This window comes from Puma concolor, chromosome B3, assembly GCF_028749965.1.
Source record: "Puma concolor isolate L17-30 chromosome B3, mPumCon1.1.hap2, whole genome shotgun sequence".
Classification (NCBI taxonomy): Eukaryota; Metazoa; Chordata; class Mammalia; order Carnivora; family Felidae; genus Puma; species Puma concolor.
In genome coordinates, this window is record NC_141672.1 from 19,442,333 (window position 1) to 19,459,644 (window position 17,312).

The window sequence follows — 17,312 nt, forward strand, 5'->3', positions numbered from 1 at the left end:
GGATAAGACCAGATATAGAGTGAAGGAATGCCATTTACTTTTTTGGTACTGGCTCTGCCCTTACTTGTATGACCTTGGGAAATTCCCAGGTTGCCATCTGCCTTATAAATTTCTTTGTGACATTGAGTTATGTTGTTCAGTTTCCAACTTGAAGCCAAGCCTGCTGATTAGACCACACGATGATGATTGAAAAAAGACTTGTTTCAAATGACAAGCATTTACAAAATATTAGCTTATACATCTAAAATCCATTTCAAAACTCATTTAATGAGTACTTACTCAGTGCCGAGTGCTATTCATCTTCACAAATTCCTTAAGCATTGATTCTTCTCTCTTTTTAACAAGCTGGAGCTAAAGTTAGTAAGCTATATGACTTGCCTCTGTGACCATAAGACAATCACTCACAAGTCCTGATTTATTGGGCTGCTAGATAAAATCTGGCTTCTGGATTTTTGAATCCATACTCGTGGGTTGCACATCTTCAATATGTTAAGGAACAAAGAAAAATGTCAGATGATTTTAATTGCATGTATTCACATTCTACAAGATGATGCAAGGTCTAGCCCAACTATCAGAAAAACCAGGCAATGGGTCTCTGTGTGAATTCTTGGCTCTCATTTAGGGAGCTGTGTTTTGAAAAGTAACATCGTTTCAAATTTATTTCTTCAACCCCACCCCTTATAAATGCACCGCGGCATCTACCAAGAATTTAGGAACATTAATTTTCTCTTGTCAGACTTCCTCTCTAAACACACGTTGCAAAGAACTGCTAATTTCATTTTCTTTCTGTTTAGTTTCATTTCTTTCTTTTTGGGATTCCTGTTTAAAAGAGCTTTTAGCAGTCTTCAGTCGCATATGGTGCATATGCTTACAGAATAGGCAAACCAGCTTGAGTAAAACAAGAATAAAAATAAACCACACAGAACTAAACTCCAAACTTTTTGGGAGGTCCTCAGTGGTGCTGCCTTTTTTGTGTGTGTGTGTGCACATCAGTTATTCCTGTTTGGAACCAGGAATGGAATCGTCCCAAATACCCAAATACAGCAAGAAAGACGGCATTGTTCTCCAGATCAAAGAGTCAAACAAGGCCTATGAGTTCTTGAAAATTCTTCATCTTAAGAGATTTGCAGGCTTTATTCGTGAGCAAAAACCTTCAGCAAAAGATGAGACTTATTGCATGTGCTTTGCTAAAGGATGAACTTGACCATTTCTATTTGACAGATTATAAAAAGGCAGACACTAAACATAACAAGCCACATAGCAAAGCATAAAGTCCTTAAACCTAAATATTTAAATTTTAGCTACTCAAGAAGCCCTGGAAATAAAATGGAATTTCCTAGTGAAATCCCTTTGGCATTGTCTTCCTGCTGAATGTTTTCAAAACACACAGAGCAGTCTATTTCCTTAGGGATCACTTTTCTCTAGTTGCTTTATATGTTTACACATGTTCAACTACTCATTGTATTGTCTATTATAAGAGAAAATTCATGCCATGCATTCAGGTTTCGATCCAGGTGATTACCAGATTGGTCCAAGATGTGGGCGTGCGATGCACTCCTGTCTAGATGGTATTTCAGCCTGTGTAAGAAGAGGGGAGTAAAAGCCCAGAGGAAAGAGGGAGAGAATTGTGCTGAGTGGCTTCACTGCTCTGATCCTGCCAACACAGCCTTGGAGATCTGGCAAGATCTCTGCTCTTTGCTGCTTGAGTAAGAATCAATCAGGAAATCAATTAAAAAAAAAATAGGGTATGCACAAGGCAGGAAGGCGACACAGGGCAACTGGAGCTTGTTTTCTGGAGTTCCTACACATGATGGTGTGATAAGATAAGAATTTAAACAACATGTGACTCACCTCCATGAGAGAAGTCACCATGTTCATCATTGCTTTCCAATCATCACAAACGTGGTACAGGCATCAAAGAGGAGATGGGACGTTACCTGTCAGTGAAGAAACTTGTGGTTTTTCAAGGATGAAGGAAATGTCAGGAAGACACTTTCACTTGATTTTAAGTTCATTTATTTATTTATTTATTTATTTAGAGAGAAAAAAGAAAAAAGAGCATGAGTGGGGGAGGGGAGGGAAGAGAGGGAGACAGAATCCCAAGCAGGGTCCCTACTGTCAGCACAGAGCCTGACGCAGGACTCAATTCCAGGAACCGTGAGATCGTGACCGGAGCAGAAATCAAGAGTCGGAGGCTTAATCAACTGAGCCACCCAAGTGCCCTTGAATTTTGGTTTAACTAGAACAGGGTTCACAAACTCAGATGCCTTGTAGAAAGCAGTGGTAATGTAAATTAGAAAAGAATGTTGGGGTTATAATTTCCTAAAGAAGCTCACTTTAAACTTATAATTTTGCTTATCAAAAGAGTAGAAATATTCTTCACTTCCATAAAACAAAACAAAACACCTCCTTTCCCTCTTGTATTTTCTCTCAGGCCTTTCCACTTTGTAGCATGGATACAGAGCCACATGATTCCTCCTGTAGAAAAAGCAGCAGTGTAGACACATGAACAAACCTCCATTGACCCTTGGCCTCCCATCAGGAAACCAGAGGAAGCACAGAGAGCCTGGCCCGCTCGGCTCCTATCCTGTCTGTGAGGAGTCGCTGTTGTGACCCTGTGAGGAAAAGAAACGATAAAGCTCAGAGCCTTGACTTTTCCAGAGAAGCTTGTATCTGAGCTTTAGTGTAAAAACTCTCAATTTCTTTCTTGTTGACTCAATCTTTTTTTCAAGTGCGGTGCAAGCCAGAAATGCACTTGTAGAAGCAAGAATGCCCTCACCGGCATCAGCCACCAGAGAAGGGTGCCATAGGACTGCAAAGATAAGAACTTGTAGGAAATTCATGGAGTTAGTCTTCAGGTTTCAGTATGAAGATCCAGATCCGGGCTTTTACGCAGAGCCCAGATTGGATTGATTCGGTAAATGCCGCATCCATTCTATTTGCATGGCATGTTTTAAAGGATTTTCCATTGGAACTGATTTTGTATTTGAGAGTGAAAGAAGAATGTATTCCGGCAAGCTGATGTTTCCTTCTGCGAAAAGCTGCTTTTCCAAGGGGTTGACAAACACCCATCTTGGCCCTTCAGCATTTTCCTATGTGCTGAATAGGTTCCAAGAGCATACATCATTTTTATTGCAGCATGCAATATGTTTGATAATAAACTTTTAAGCTCTGTTTATTGGACTCCACATACAAAACCATTACTTTCTTGGCTAACACCAATACCTTATCTAGTGGGAAAGATAAAGAGTGATTTCAGTAAGAAACTTTAAAGAGCATTTGATACTTGGGAGAAAAGAGTAATCAAATCACCTAGTATTTATTTCCTCCTGTGTGACTGGCATTATAATATTGATTGACACTGTCTTCTATAGATCTCATACATAAGCACGTTGTCTCTTTCTGTGTATGGTGAGCTCTAAATAATTGTTTCTGTGGAGTTACAGAAACAGATTTTACTGCCTGAGCAGAAAATATCTGATAATTGCAGGAAATTTCAGAAGGACAGCAATAGGAAAAAAATTGATGTTGCAATATTTGAAGCTGACTGGTGATTACCAGATAATTTATGTGCAATTGTCCTCATTCAAATATAGATCTGACAAATGAGGAGGATATTTGAATGCCAGTTGAGAGGTAAAATGTATATAATGCTGCATTATTTTTCAATATATTTTTAATTTTGTTAGATCATTTGATATATAAAATAGCACTGTCAACCCTGGCTAAAAAAGAGAAAAAGGTGGTGTGTGTGTGTGTGTGTGTGTGTGTGTGTGTGTGTGTGTGTGTTTGTGTGTGTAGAAAGACACTAGCAGAGCTGAGCCTCCTGGCTTCCTAACCACAGTGATCTCTATCATGATAATATATCTGCCTTTCACATATGCATTGTATGCACCTCCCACTGTGTACCTGACCATGGCTTCAGTGGAATTAGCCCCATCCCCTCACTGATCTAAACTAATCTTTTGAAAATGACGCCCACATCAAAGTGATGGGTTCAAGACGGACACAGAGAACTAAGTTAAGCCTACAGTTTTGTCTTGACATTGTGGGGAGAAGCAAGTTCTTTTTCATTCACAAAATATAAATGAGAAAATGAGAGAGCATCTGGCACTAGGAATTGCTTGCACACATCTTGAAGCCACACGAGTTGTCAGCTTTGAGATAAAGCTGACCCTTTTCAGGCTGGAAAGAGACTGACATTAAGAACAACAAGCTAAGTACGTATTTCAGCTACTGGGTAAAACCTTAAATGACTTTTTTTTTAACCATATAGGTTTAAAAAGTGAAAAAAAAATTGCAACTTAAGCTAATTTCAGTTGTGGTTTCTATTATTTATAACTGAAAGAACCCAAAATGATACACAAAGCTACCTCTGAGGTCAAATTGCACACTGTTTCTCTATTAGAGAAAACCTTTAGACTGAGGAGGAGATATTTGCATGCATCAAGTGGTAACTATTTTTAGGCTATTTGCAAATATTTTTGAGATCTCGATGCAGAGAAGAGAAGCTTGCACATATAGGATTTGGGGGGAATATTAGATTAAAGAAGTGGGTTTAAGTACACGGACCAGATTGTGTGGAATGTGGAATTGGAGACAGAGACATTTTCTTTACTGTTTCTCATTGCTCAGCACTGTTCTAGGGTTTTGTGAGTTTTGTGGACAATAATGAACAGTCTCCTTCAGGGACAGGCATTGGCTTACTATGGGGGCATCAGCCAGAGCTAAGGTAAGGCTCCTCAAAGTGACTCTGAGAGCAGTTGCTATCAGCCTGGGAAGGTGGGGAACCAACAGGTAAACAGAAGCTAAGCACAGTATGAGAGGTGTAGAAGATATACTGATTCATAAACATCTTGTGTGTGAGTCCTTGATTCAGGGTTGCCAAGAACTGGGAAGGGCTGAGATTTTACCTTGCTCACAAGCCAACAAGTTAGCGTTAACACAACTTTATGGGTTCTTGCATAAGCAATGAGACTTTCATAAGAAAGGAATTATCATTCATAGTACAGCAGTCAACATGAGCCCCAGTTAACTTTGCCCCCCAAGTTCCAGAGGGTGCAAAGGAGCCTAGATGGATGCTGCACCCAGAGTGGGTCTGTAACACACTCGAGCCATCCTGAACTTAGGGAACCCAAATCTTTTATAGAGGGCAGTAAAAAAAAAAAAAAATACACCCTCAGCTCTGAAAGGAGATTATCTCTTATCTTATAAGGCTCTTTGCTTGCCAAGCATCTCTGAAATTGTAGTCCAGAGCAAAAAAAAAGGAAGTGTATTTTCTTGAAAAATATGCAGAATAACAAGACACCCATGGAGCACTATCTTCCAACAGGATTTCATAGGATTCTCATATTGAAATGTGGATGTTGAAATATTATAGTTTTCATATAATAAAGTCAGTCCATTATAACTCAAAGTATAATATAAATATTCATAAGTGCATACCGATATAAATAAATGATTGAATAAATTAATATGTAGGGGAGAAGATGAGTTGCCTTCACTAAGGGACAGCATAGCTCTGTACTCCTTAGGTGTGAGCTGAGCATTGACTTCGTTCCAAAGTGTACAGTTTGGAAAGGAAGGGGTCATGGTTAAAAGGTTGAAGAAACCTGATAAACACCACCTTAGGTGATAAAGGCCAACATCAGCAGCACGTTAGTAGTATATACTCTTAATATGATACAATACAAATGGCACTTTATTTCCAAGGTCTGCCTTTCAGTAAACCACGACCCCAGTCTTATCATAACAAAAACATCAGAAAAATTTCAGTAGAAGTGCATTCTATAAAACATCTAGCCAAGGGGCTCCTGGATGGCTCAGTCAGTTAAGCATCTGACTTTGGCTCAGGTTTGTAAGTTCAAGCCCTGAATCGGGCTCTCTGCTGTCAGCACAGACCCTGCTTCGGATCCTTTGTCCCCCTCTCTCTTTGCCCCTCCCCCACTCTGTTTCTCAAAAAAAAAAAAAAAAATCTAGCCAGTACTCCTCAAAACTCTAAAAGTCATCAAAAAAAAAGACTGTCTGAGAAACTGCCACGACTGAGAACATAATTTGGATGGGGTCTTGGGACAGGAAAATAAAATGGGGTTAAATCTAAGGAAATTTAAATAAATCACGGACTTTTGTTGATAATAATGTATTGATATCGTTTCATTAATTGTAACAAATATATCACATACTATAAGATGTTATTTTTTTAATTTTTTAATGTTTGTTTATTTTTGAGAGAGAGACAAGGAGAGCATGAGAGAGCAGAGGAGGCACAGAGAGAGGGAGACACAGACCCAAAGCAGGATCTGGGCTCTGAGCTGTCAGCACAGAGCCCAATGTGGGGCTTGAACTCACGAACCGTGAGATCTGAGTGGAAGTCAGACACTCGACTGAGCCACCCAGGCACCCCTATAATATGTTATTAATAGGAGAAATTTATTGAGGAATATATTAGTAGTCTCTCTACTAGCTTCTCAATTTTTCTGCAAATCTAAAACTGTTCTACAAAATACATTCTCTTAAAAAATAATGAGCCTTCCTATGTCTTAGCAATTCGATTCTTGGGTATATAACCAACAGAAATATGTACATATATTTACTTAATGTATGTAAAACAATGTTTGTAGATTTACTCTTCTTAATAGATTCAACTGGAAAGAACTCAAAAGTCTTTCAATTGCATAATGAATATATTCACTGTGTGTATTCACAGGGATTTTCTATGCAACATTAAGAAAGAATAAACTACAATTTCATGTAGCCATGTAGCTAAACTCCACAAACTGTGCAAAGGAAACTATATATAAATAGAATGCACACTGCATGATTGTATTTGTATAAAATCTAAACATACAAAGTAACCTATTGGGCAGGAGGTTGGGCATCCATGAGGGAAAGTACCTGGGAGCGAAGTATGGAGTATTGGGATCTGGAAGGGCTGGTAACGTTCTCTTTCTTGATCTGAGCTTTGGATCCAAGACCGTGCAGTTTTTGAAAATCCATCAGCCTGTACTCTCATGATTTTTGCACATTTTTTTATGTATGTTATGCTGTCAATGACTATTTTTCTTAAATAATTTTTGCATTGTATTTATAGGTTGTTGAAGTGTGATTACATCACATGCATGAATAGATGCTCCGGAATGAGGAACTTTTAGAAAATTAAATTCTCTTCAGAAAATTAAATTTAGAAAATTAAATTAGAGGAAAGGGGCGCAGATAAAGAAAGAAAAAGAGAAAGGTAAGCCTTAGGAATAACATGGAGACTGTTGTCTTGTCTTTTGAATCAAAACCCTAATCTTGGCTTTAATTCCCTGAAATGAGGGATAGGGTGGTAACAGCAAACAGAGTTAGAAGAGTGAGAAATGAATGTACTTATTAATCAGGGTTGAATAAGTGTAGGGAGAATGACTGACTGTATCATCTCATTCTTCTAAGGGGTTAATGGGATTATACCAGCACCTCTTGTCATAAATGTCAGAAGGTCTTTTTATAGCAAAAACCAAATGCTGTGTCACCATCAATTAGCCCACATGACTCCTTTAGCATGCTCGTAATACATGAACAAGTATCGATATAACATCTATTACCATGAGTGTCTATTCAGAAAGGTGATGTAAAACATGAACTCTCAAGCCAGATTGCCTGAGTTCAAATCCTGGCTCTATTAGTTATTAGCTTTCTGACCTTGGGCATGTAGCATGCCATCTCTGTGCCTAATTTCTTCCCCTGAAAAATTGGAATATTACTAATAACATCTTTATAATAAAGTAGCAGTGACGATTAAATGTAAGCTCTCTTTATGTATTAAGCTATGATTATATCTCATGTCTATAAATTGATTTCTTAAATAATAGAGCAAACATACAAGAAAGTCACTTTTTATCTCCATTTCATAACAGAGGAAACTAAGACGTAGAGTCTTTAAATACTTTATCTAAGGTCACACAGCTTGTAAATGGTGGAACAGAATCTCAGATGTGTGCCCTTCCTCCCCCAATCCCTTTCTTGGCTCCCCAAGCTCCTGAAAAAAGCTTAAAAATACTAAGATGGGTTTTTTCATTAGGGATAGAATTCAGTCTGTTGGATATTAAAGATCTCTGTAACCACCATTAGGATGCTCTTTTCAGAACACAATTCCCTTTATTGTGGGGAAGTTCTACATGTTAGCTCATCTAATGCCTTATTCAGGTGAATTAAATCCACTTTTTTCATCTTCTTGCCTTTGTGTTGATCAAAACCAGTGCTCATTATCTACAGTATAAAAGGCTTCTTGTTATGTGAAAAGCAATTATTAGTCTTACAGGGGATAACAACTAAATCTAAAATTTCACATATTCAAGAGCTAATTGAGGGGCCTTGGGCCAGGCAGTCCCGTTCTCCACAAATGATCTGTGACTTCTCGGCATCTCATTTGAAAATTATTTGAAATAATTAGTCACCCTAGTATATTTACAATGGCAAATCTTGAACATCCATCAATTACCTATTTATAAAATACTTTCTGACCTTTGGGTGAATGAGCTTTGACGATATGGTACATCTCTTTCTGCATTTTACACTATAGTCCCAGCACACATTAGAAATTTTAGGAAGCAGGCTGGAATTCAGATTTCATGTACACTTGTTAGTTTTGACCAAAAGCTCTTGTGCCTTTCATTAGAGGAGGCAATAGAAGTTGAAACCACAAAATGCCATGATCAACGCCAATTTGTAGATTTCCACAAGCTCAGATTTGCGATTCAAGTTTTATAAAAACTTTACCTGAGCATATGAGTTTGCATTGTTATACTTTTGTAATAATCACTTAAAATTTTGGCAGTTTGTCATTATTTTTCACTTACCTAAGTAAATCTTATAAATTAGTATCAATGTTTCAGAGGTTTTGTTGGCTAGTGTATTTTATAAGGTGACTCATATTGCTATCACCACCTTGATAGTCAATATAGAACTAGTCTTAGCTTGTGATTCTTTGTGTCAAAGGGTTTGAGCTACTATTTCAGTTACAAATAGAAGCCTGGGGTGACTGTAATACATCCTGAGCATCTCCAGTCAGGAGGCATATTTGGCCATGCCACACGAGAGGTAGTTCAGGACTGAGCCCATCAAAATCCCAAGCTGTCATCTGAAACCCAGGGACAGCTATACGTGAGAGTAGTAGGATAGGGGCGCCTGGGTGGCTCAGTCAATTAAGTGTCTGACTCTTGATTTCAGCTCAGGTTATGATGTCATGGTTGTGAGACTGAGCCCGGAATCAGGTTCTATGCAGAACATGGAGCCTGCTTAAGATTCTCTTTTTCCCCCTCCGTCTGCCCCTCCCCAGCAGGCACGGCATGTGCTCTCTCTGTTTCTCAAAACAAACAAACGAAGAGTAGTAGAATAATCAGAGGCAAATCCAGTTTTTTTGTTTTTTGTTTTTTTTTAGTTTTATGTATTTATTTTGAGAGAGAGAGAGAGAAACAGAGAGAGCTCGAGCAGGGGAGCTGCAGAAAGAGAGGGAAAGAGAGAGAATCCCAGGCAGGCTCCACACTGTCAGCAGGGAGCCGGATGCAATGCGGGGTTCGAACTCAGGAACCTCGAGATCATGACCTGAGCTGAAATCAAGAATCAGTCACTTAACCAACTGAGCCACCCAAGCACCCCAAGGCAAATTCAGTCTGGAAAACACTGAAAACATGCTAAAGTCTGTTCTCTCCTTTATTAGATTAATGCTTCCTGGCCTGTTCCAAGTGATCTGCAAGAAATAAAATGAACTCTCTCTGTAGAAAGAATTCTAAAATTCTACAATTTATTACAAGTAATTTCTGGCATTCAATCAGACGTTACTAGGCATACCGAAAACTAAGATCAAGAGAGAGAAAAAACAGATGACCCGTTATTGGAGCTGTTAGACACAGGCTTTAAAATAACTGTTATTAATACGTTCAAGAAAATGGGTGCATATGGGTATTTATTTTGAGGAAAAAGAAAAAAAATGAAATAATTGAAAAATAATCTAATGGATTTTTTTAAACCTAAAATCTTGGGGTGTCTGCGTGGCTCAGTCAGTTTGTTTATCATCTGACTCTTGATTTCAGCTCAAATCATGATCTTGAGTCCGGCTTTGGGCTCCACACTGGACATGACACCTGCTAAAGATTTTCTCTCTCTCTCTCTCTCTCTTTCTCTAATTAATTAAACCTAAAAACCGTGGTAATTGAAATTCAAAATTCAGTAGATGAGTTGACCAATAATATCTGCAGAGGTCACTGGACAAATGGAAGATGAGCTGAAAATTTATACTCTGAGGCCAGGACAGCAAAAGCATGAGAACTATTTGAAAGGATATAGAGATAGGCAGGATTAGTATGAAGTGTAACGGACTTGTATTTGGAGTTTCAGAAGTATAGGAGAGAAAGAATGGGGTATTAATATTTGGAAAGAAATGGACAAGAATTTCCCCAAACTGAAGAAAGATATTAATTTATCAGACCAAAAAGTACATCAAAGCCCAGCCTGGTTGGGTCTGAAGACAATCACCCCTAAAAGTATTGAAGTAATACTGCTGATTTCCAATGCCAAAGAGAAATTATTACAAACAGCAGGTGGCGGGGGTGGAGGGACATGCTTGGCTTCAAACCAACAACAATCTGACATCTGACATTTCAGCAAAAACAATAAAAGCTAGAAGAGTAGAATTAATATGATTAAAGAAGGTAGTGGAATTATTATTATCATCACTACTACTCCTACTATCTTCCACATGCGACAATAAGGCAACTTCAAAATCGTGACCAAAAAAGACATTTTTAGGCATCGAAAATGTGAATGAATTTGTCACTGGTAGACCCACACTAGAGCAGATACTAAAAGGAATGTTGTGAGACAGAAGAAAAATGATCTCGGATTGGAAAATAAGCGTACAGGAAGGATAAAAAGCAATGATAAAAATAAAGGTGGGGGCATATACAAATGAATAGGCTATACAGTACAACAGCAGTGATAATTATGGGGTGAGGAAGGAAGATGTCTCATGAGCCATAACAGTTACAAAAAGGCAATATTTGATAAAAAGCACAAGGAATGAAAGGAAGTAATAAAACTTTCATTGTTTACTAACTAAATCATTGTTTTTGAGGGAAACCCCAAATGATCTAGAAATTCTATATTAGACTGAATTCAGTGTAGTAAGTAGTTTGGGTATGTCAATATATAAAAATAAATCGTATTCTATATACCAGGAATTAAAAATGAGGAAATTGTATTTTAAAAGATACTATTTTTTGGGGACGTTTGTGCGGCTCAGTTGTTACATGTCTGACTCTTGATTTCAGCTCAGGTCTCTGTCTCATGGGTTCATGCATTTGAGCCCCATACTGTCCGTGTAGAGCCTGTTTGGGATTCTCTCTCCCTCTCCCTCTCTTTCTGCCCCCCCCCCCACTGTCTCTCTCAAAATAAATAAACTTTAAAAAAAAATAATAAAACAGATTATTTATACCAGTTTAAAAATAGATATATAGGACTAAATCTAATAAAAATATACTAGACTTTTACATATGAAATTTAAATTTTTTTTTTTTAAAGTTTATTTATTTTTGGGACAGAGAGAGACAGAGCATGAACGGGGGAGGGGCAGAGAGAGAGGGACACACAGAATCGGAAACAGGCTCCAGGCTCTGAGCCATCAGCCCAGAGCCCGACGCGGGGCTCGAACTCACGGACCGCGAGATCGTGACCTGGCTGAAGTCAGACGCTTAACCGACTGCGCCACCCAGGCGCCCCTGAAATTTAAACACTTACTGAGAGAAACTAATAAAAACCAAATAAAGTATTCACCATTTTTTAAAAGTATTTACCTTTTGCAAAGTTTGGGAAACTCCATATCGTAAAGATATTAATTCTGCACCAAATGAGCTATGGATTCAATGCAATAATAATAAAAAAAAAATTCAGCACGTCGTGAATTTGTGCATATGTACATGTGTTTGTGGAAGTTGACAAGCAGTGTAAAAGCTTTATTGAAATGAAAAAAAAACACACAAAATAACCAAGATAATCTTAAAGAGTAATAAAGTTGGAGGACTTATATCAGATATCAAAACTTAATATAATGCCACAGAAATTAAGAATATGCGATATCAAAACAGGGTTTTGTAGATCAATGGAAAAGAAATTCAGACACAGATTTCTATATAATGACCTAATTTATAACAAAACAAGCTGCAAAGAAGATTTTTCATTTGTTTATTGTTTTCACAAAGAGCTAAGTCAGGTGGAGAATTGGAGATTTATGTAGGGAAAAAAAAGGTTAATCTTGACCCCTAACTTACTCTAAAAGAGGAAAACCCTCAACTGCTACTTTGTTCTCAAGAAGAAAACATGCGAGAACATCTTCATGACCTTGGTTAGGCAAACATTTCTTTCTTTTCTCTTTTTTTTTAACTTTTTTTAATTACATTTCTTTATTTTTGAGAGGCAGAGAGAGACAGAGCGCGAGTAGGGGAGGGGCAGAGAAAGAGGGAGACACAGAATCCGAGGCAGGCTCCAGGCTCTGAGCTGTCAGCACAGAGCCCGATGCGGGGCTCGAACTCACAAACTTGAGATCATGACCTGAGCCGAAGTCTGATGCTCAACCGACAGAGCCACCCAGGCACCCCAATAGGCAAGCATGTCTTAAAGAGGACATTACAAAGCACCAACCATAAAGAAATAAACAATAAAAATGGACTCCTGTTTATTGAAAGATACTATCAGGATAATAAAAATCAGAACACAGAGTTGGAAAATATATTTATTATATACATCCTATAAGGACTTATACCTAAAATACATAAAGAACTTCTATCCATTAATGGCTGAATGAATAAAAGCCCACCCAAGAGAAACACAAAAAGAAATGAACAAAAGACATGAGGAGACATTTTACAAAAGAGGATATAGAAATGCCAACAGGTATCCGAAAATAAAATTCACTATTATCATGATCAAAGTCATGCAAGCCAAAACCATGATGAAATATCACTGCATGACCCACAGAACAGCTTAAATGAGAAGAGATGAACCAAACCAAGTGCCCCCAGCCTGCAGACCACTGGAACTCTCACAGACTGTTGGTATAAGTGTTATTTAGGAAAATCACTTTGGGAAATTATTCGGCAAAATCTGCCAAAGGTAAAAAATATACATATTCTCTTATTTACCAGTTCCATTCCTGGCGAGTCAACTAAATTATACATATGATTGACTAATGCCATGTATAAAAAGGTTCCTAGTAGCCTTATTTGTTATTTCAGTATTTATAATAGGTTCCTACTCAACAGTGAGCATGAACAAGCAAACTGCCACTACATGAAAGAAGATGCATGAATCCTACAAACGGAATAATGAGCAAAAGACAGTACAAAAGATGACATACAGTATTATCCTGCTTGTGTAAAAGTCCAAATAGGCCCACCTAATCTATGGAATTAGAAATGAGGACAGTGGTTCCCGCTGGAGTGTAGGGACTGGGAGGAGACTCCAGGAGTGCATCTTGCAAAAAGGTACAGGCACACCTCAGAGATAGGGTGTCGGTTCCAGATCACAGCAATAAAGCAACTAAAGAAATAAACTCAAATGAATTTTTTGATTTCCCAGTGCATATAAAGGTTCTCTTCACATTATACTATAGTCTATTAAGCGTTCAAGAATATTATATCTAAAAAAATAACACGCAGGGGCGTGTGGGTGGCTCAGCGAGTTAAGCGTTTGACTTGATTTAGGCTCAGGTCATGATCTCATGGTTGTGAGTTTGAGCCCAGCATTGGCACAGACCCTGCTTGGGATTCTCTGTCTCCCTCTCTCTCTTTCCCTCCCCTGCTCTCTTTCTTTCTCTTTCAAAAATAAATAGGCATTCAAAAAATTTAAAAACATGCGTAACTTAATTAAAAATAGCTTATTGTCAAAAATGCTAACCATCATCTCAGCTTTCAGCGAGTGGTGCTATTGCTGGTGAAGGGTCTTGCCTCAGTGTTGACGGCTAGAGTGATCAGGGTGATGGCTGCTGAAATTTGGGGTGGCTGTGGCGATTTCTTAAAATCAGAGGGAATGAAGTTTGCCTCATTGATTGACTCTTCCTTTCACAAATGACTTCTCTGTGGTAGTCGATGCTGTTTGAAAACATTTTATACACAGCAGTTCTTCTTTCAAAATTGGAGTCTGTCCTCTCAAACCCTGCTGCTGCTTTATCAACCAAGTTTATGGAATATTCTATATCCTGTCTTGTCATTCCAACAATCTTCACAGCATCTTTTCCACTTTCTTTGCTCATTCATAAGAAGCAACTCATCTATTCAAGTTTTATCATGAGGGTACAGCAATTCAAATATCAGAACAATGACAAAGTTTGAAATTCTGAGAGAATTACCAAAATGTGATACAGAGACACAAAGTGGGCAAATGCTGTCGGCAAAATGGCGCCTATAGACATACCGAAGGCAAGGTTGCCACAAACTTTCAATTTAATTTGTGGAAAAAAAAGACCTGCAAGGCACAAAAAAGCGAAGCACAATTAAACAAGGCATGCCTGTGATATTTTCTTTTTTTGAATTGGGGGGTGGTTACGTAGTGTGTTATGTAGTGGTATTAAGATTTGAGACATTTTCTATATTTTTTTTCAACGTTTTTTATTTATTTTTGGGACAGAGAGAGACAGAGCATGAACGGGGGAGGGGCAGAGAGAGAGGGAGACACAGAATCGGAAACAGGCTCCAGGCTCCGAGCCATCAGCCCAGAGCCTGACGCGGGGCTCGAACTCACGGACCGCGAGACCGTGACCTGGCTGAAGTCGGACGCTTAACCGATTGCGCCACCCAGGCGCCCCGACATTTTCTATATTTTGATAAATTTCAATCAAGTTTATTTTTTAAAAAATGTATCTGCCATTAATCCACTGCAGCACACTTTATATTCCTGCCAAGTACTTAATCAAGGAGGAGAAAGTGTGTTTCTGGAGACCAAATAATAACAGGCGAATTTAGGAATGAGGTCTTTGTGAGTGAATCCATTTGAGGCAGTGGCCGGAGCTAATTACTCCTTGGAGCCTTGGGAAGTGTAAAGCCTATAGAAAAGGCTGTAATGAATGTGGCAGGAGTCCCACTGGTGATACGCGTAGACACCACCTAAGAGAGCTCCGAGATAGCACTCAAGCTCTCTTCCAGATGCCAGTTTCCCTCACCATTTTCAGGAAGCAGAGTGGGGAGGGAAAGGGAAGCATTTTCTTTGCCAAGGAGAATATCTCTGTGGGAATCTCAACACAGAGGCTTTCCTGCCCTTGACTGCTGACGGTAAATGAGCTTGTCCTTACATACGTGCTTTGCCACCTGGAAAGGCTCCCTAGGCACTTTTATGAGAAACAGGCTCAGACAGATAGAAAGCTAGGGGTCACTTCTCTTGCCATAGATGAGCTGCTATCTTGGTCAGGGCACAGCAGCCATTTAATGGAGACAGAGAAACAAAAATGTAATTACCACTGTTGAAATTTTTCCTGACACATGGTTAATGCTTCCATTTTGTATAAAGTGACAGAGGAGGGCTCCAGAGAGAAACTGGCCCATATTTCAGAAAACCTAGGACACAGGCCTTTAGCACTCAAGTAGGTAGGATCAAACTTGGATGAATACATCCTCTCTGTTTATTACATTGTCTTGTTTTCTCATCCAAAAACAGATAGAGCCAGTCTTTTTTCCTTTGAGGAGAAGCATAATGAATTAGGGTAAGTGAATAGATGAAACAAACAAACAAACAACTTATCTCCCTGATCTGAATCTTAGTTTCTTCACCTGCAAGTGGGAATAATAATTATATAGGAACAAACTCATTACGTTTGTGAGCACAAATGAGATAATAAATAGGAAAACATCTTTAAACTGAAAAACAACTGTTAAAACATTATTAATTAATAACATATAAAACAAGACAACTTGCCTATGTGGCTCTACATGAATACTAAAAAAAAAAAAAACCTCTCCCCTCTTCCTTATCATTGAAATCCAAAGCCTTTCTAGCTTGCTCCTGAGTAGTAATCTGATGCCCAGAGACAGAGAAGTGCTATGTACTTGGAAAATATTTAAAAAGTAACAATTTCCAGACATTCCAGCCCCATAAACTGATCAGTCCAGACCTAAGAATTTTCTTCAGAGAAGTTAAATGACACTTGACTTGAGGTTACAGTTAAAAGCTTTCCAAGTCACAAGACCATCATTCAACTTTTTTTAACCAATGATCTAGTACACAGTCTATTGATTATGCTGGATATTCTCCACTTGCCCTTCCAGATTCACTCTCCATCCTTCTCTATCCTGTGTTGTGTTCCTGAAAGCTGACTTCTACCTTCTTAACCGGGTTCCCTCATCTTGTAGCTTTCAGCTGGGATGGTCAATGGAAAGCATTGGGAGGAAAGTAGAAAGTGGGAAGGGAGTAAGAAGTAAAGTTTGGGATACTTTCCCAAACTCACTACCTACTGGGTCACAGGTTAGTATTGTCTATTTCCCACCAATTGCCAAGATTACTCGTTGGGCAACCATCTTAGAACTGGATTCCTCTGTGTCTGGATTCCAATGACAACTCTCTCCCTTTCCCCTTCAAATCTGGGTGGTAACAGTTCCCAGTTCTTGTTAGCTCTGGAATGATATGCAAGCATTTGCAATGTATCCTTTGAGTATATTTTCCTTAATTAACCAAACAAATGCTTCTCTTTCCCCTTGGGACTTTGACCTATCAGTGTGATGTACCAGGCATTATGGGAGGTTAGGAATACAGGAGAAAGACACTGCCCTGGGTAACTTGTAATTTAAATATGGAAGGTCATCGAACAGTGCTGTATTATTGAGCTCAAATGTATTAGGAGTTCAAAGAAAGGGGAAATCGGTAATGCATAGAAGAGTCAAAGAACATGTCATCATTAAGATCCCAGAATAATACTCTCTTCTCAGGAAAGTATTCCTTGATCTTTGAATGGAAAATCCAACTATTACATGTTCTTATGGTACACAGCATCTGTAACTTGTAACTCTCCTAGAGATTTTACATTTTTTATTTGATTATTTAACTGGCATTGGTTTCACCCCCTGGGTAACAAACACTATGGTGGCAGAGATCATGTCTGCTTTCTGTCCTACAGTTGTAATCCCAGCACCTATCACTATGTACCACACGTACTAAGCCCTCAATAATTTACTTGTTGATTGACTACTTAAATGAGTGAATGGGTGAGAATATTCAAGTGGACATGGTGAATGATTTTAGCTACATCAGATCAAGATCAGAGATTGTTTACCAGGTTTATAGATCATGATATGCAA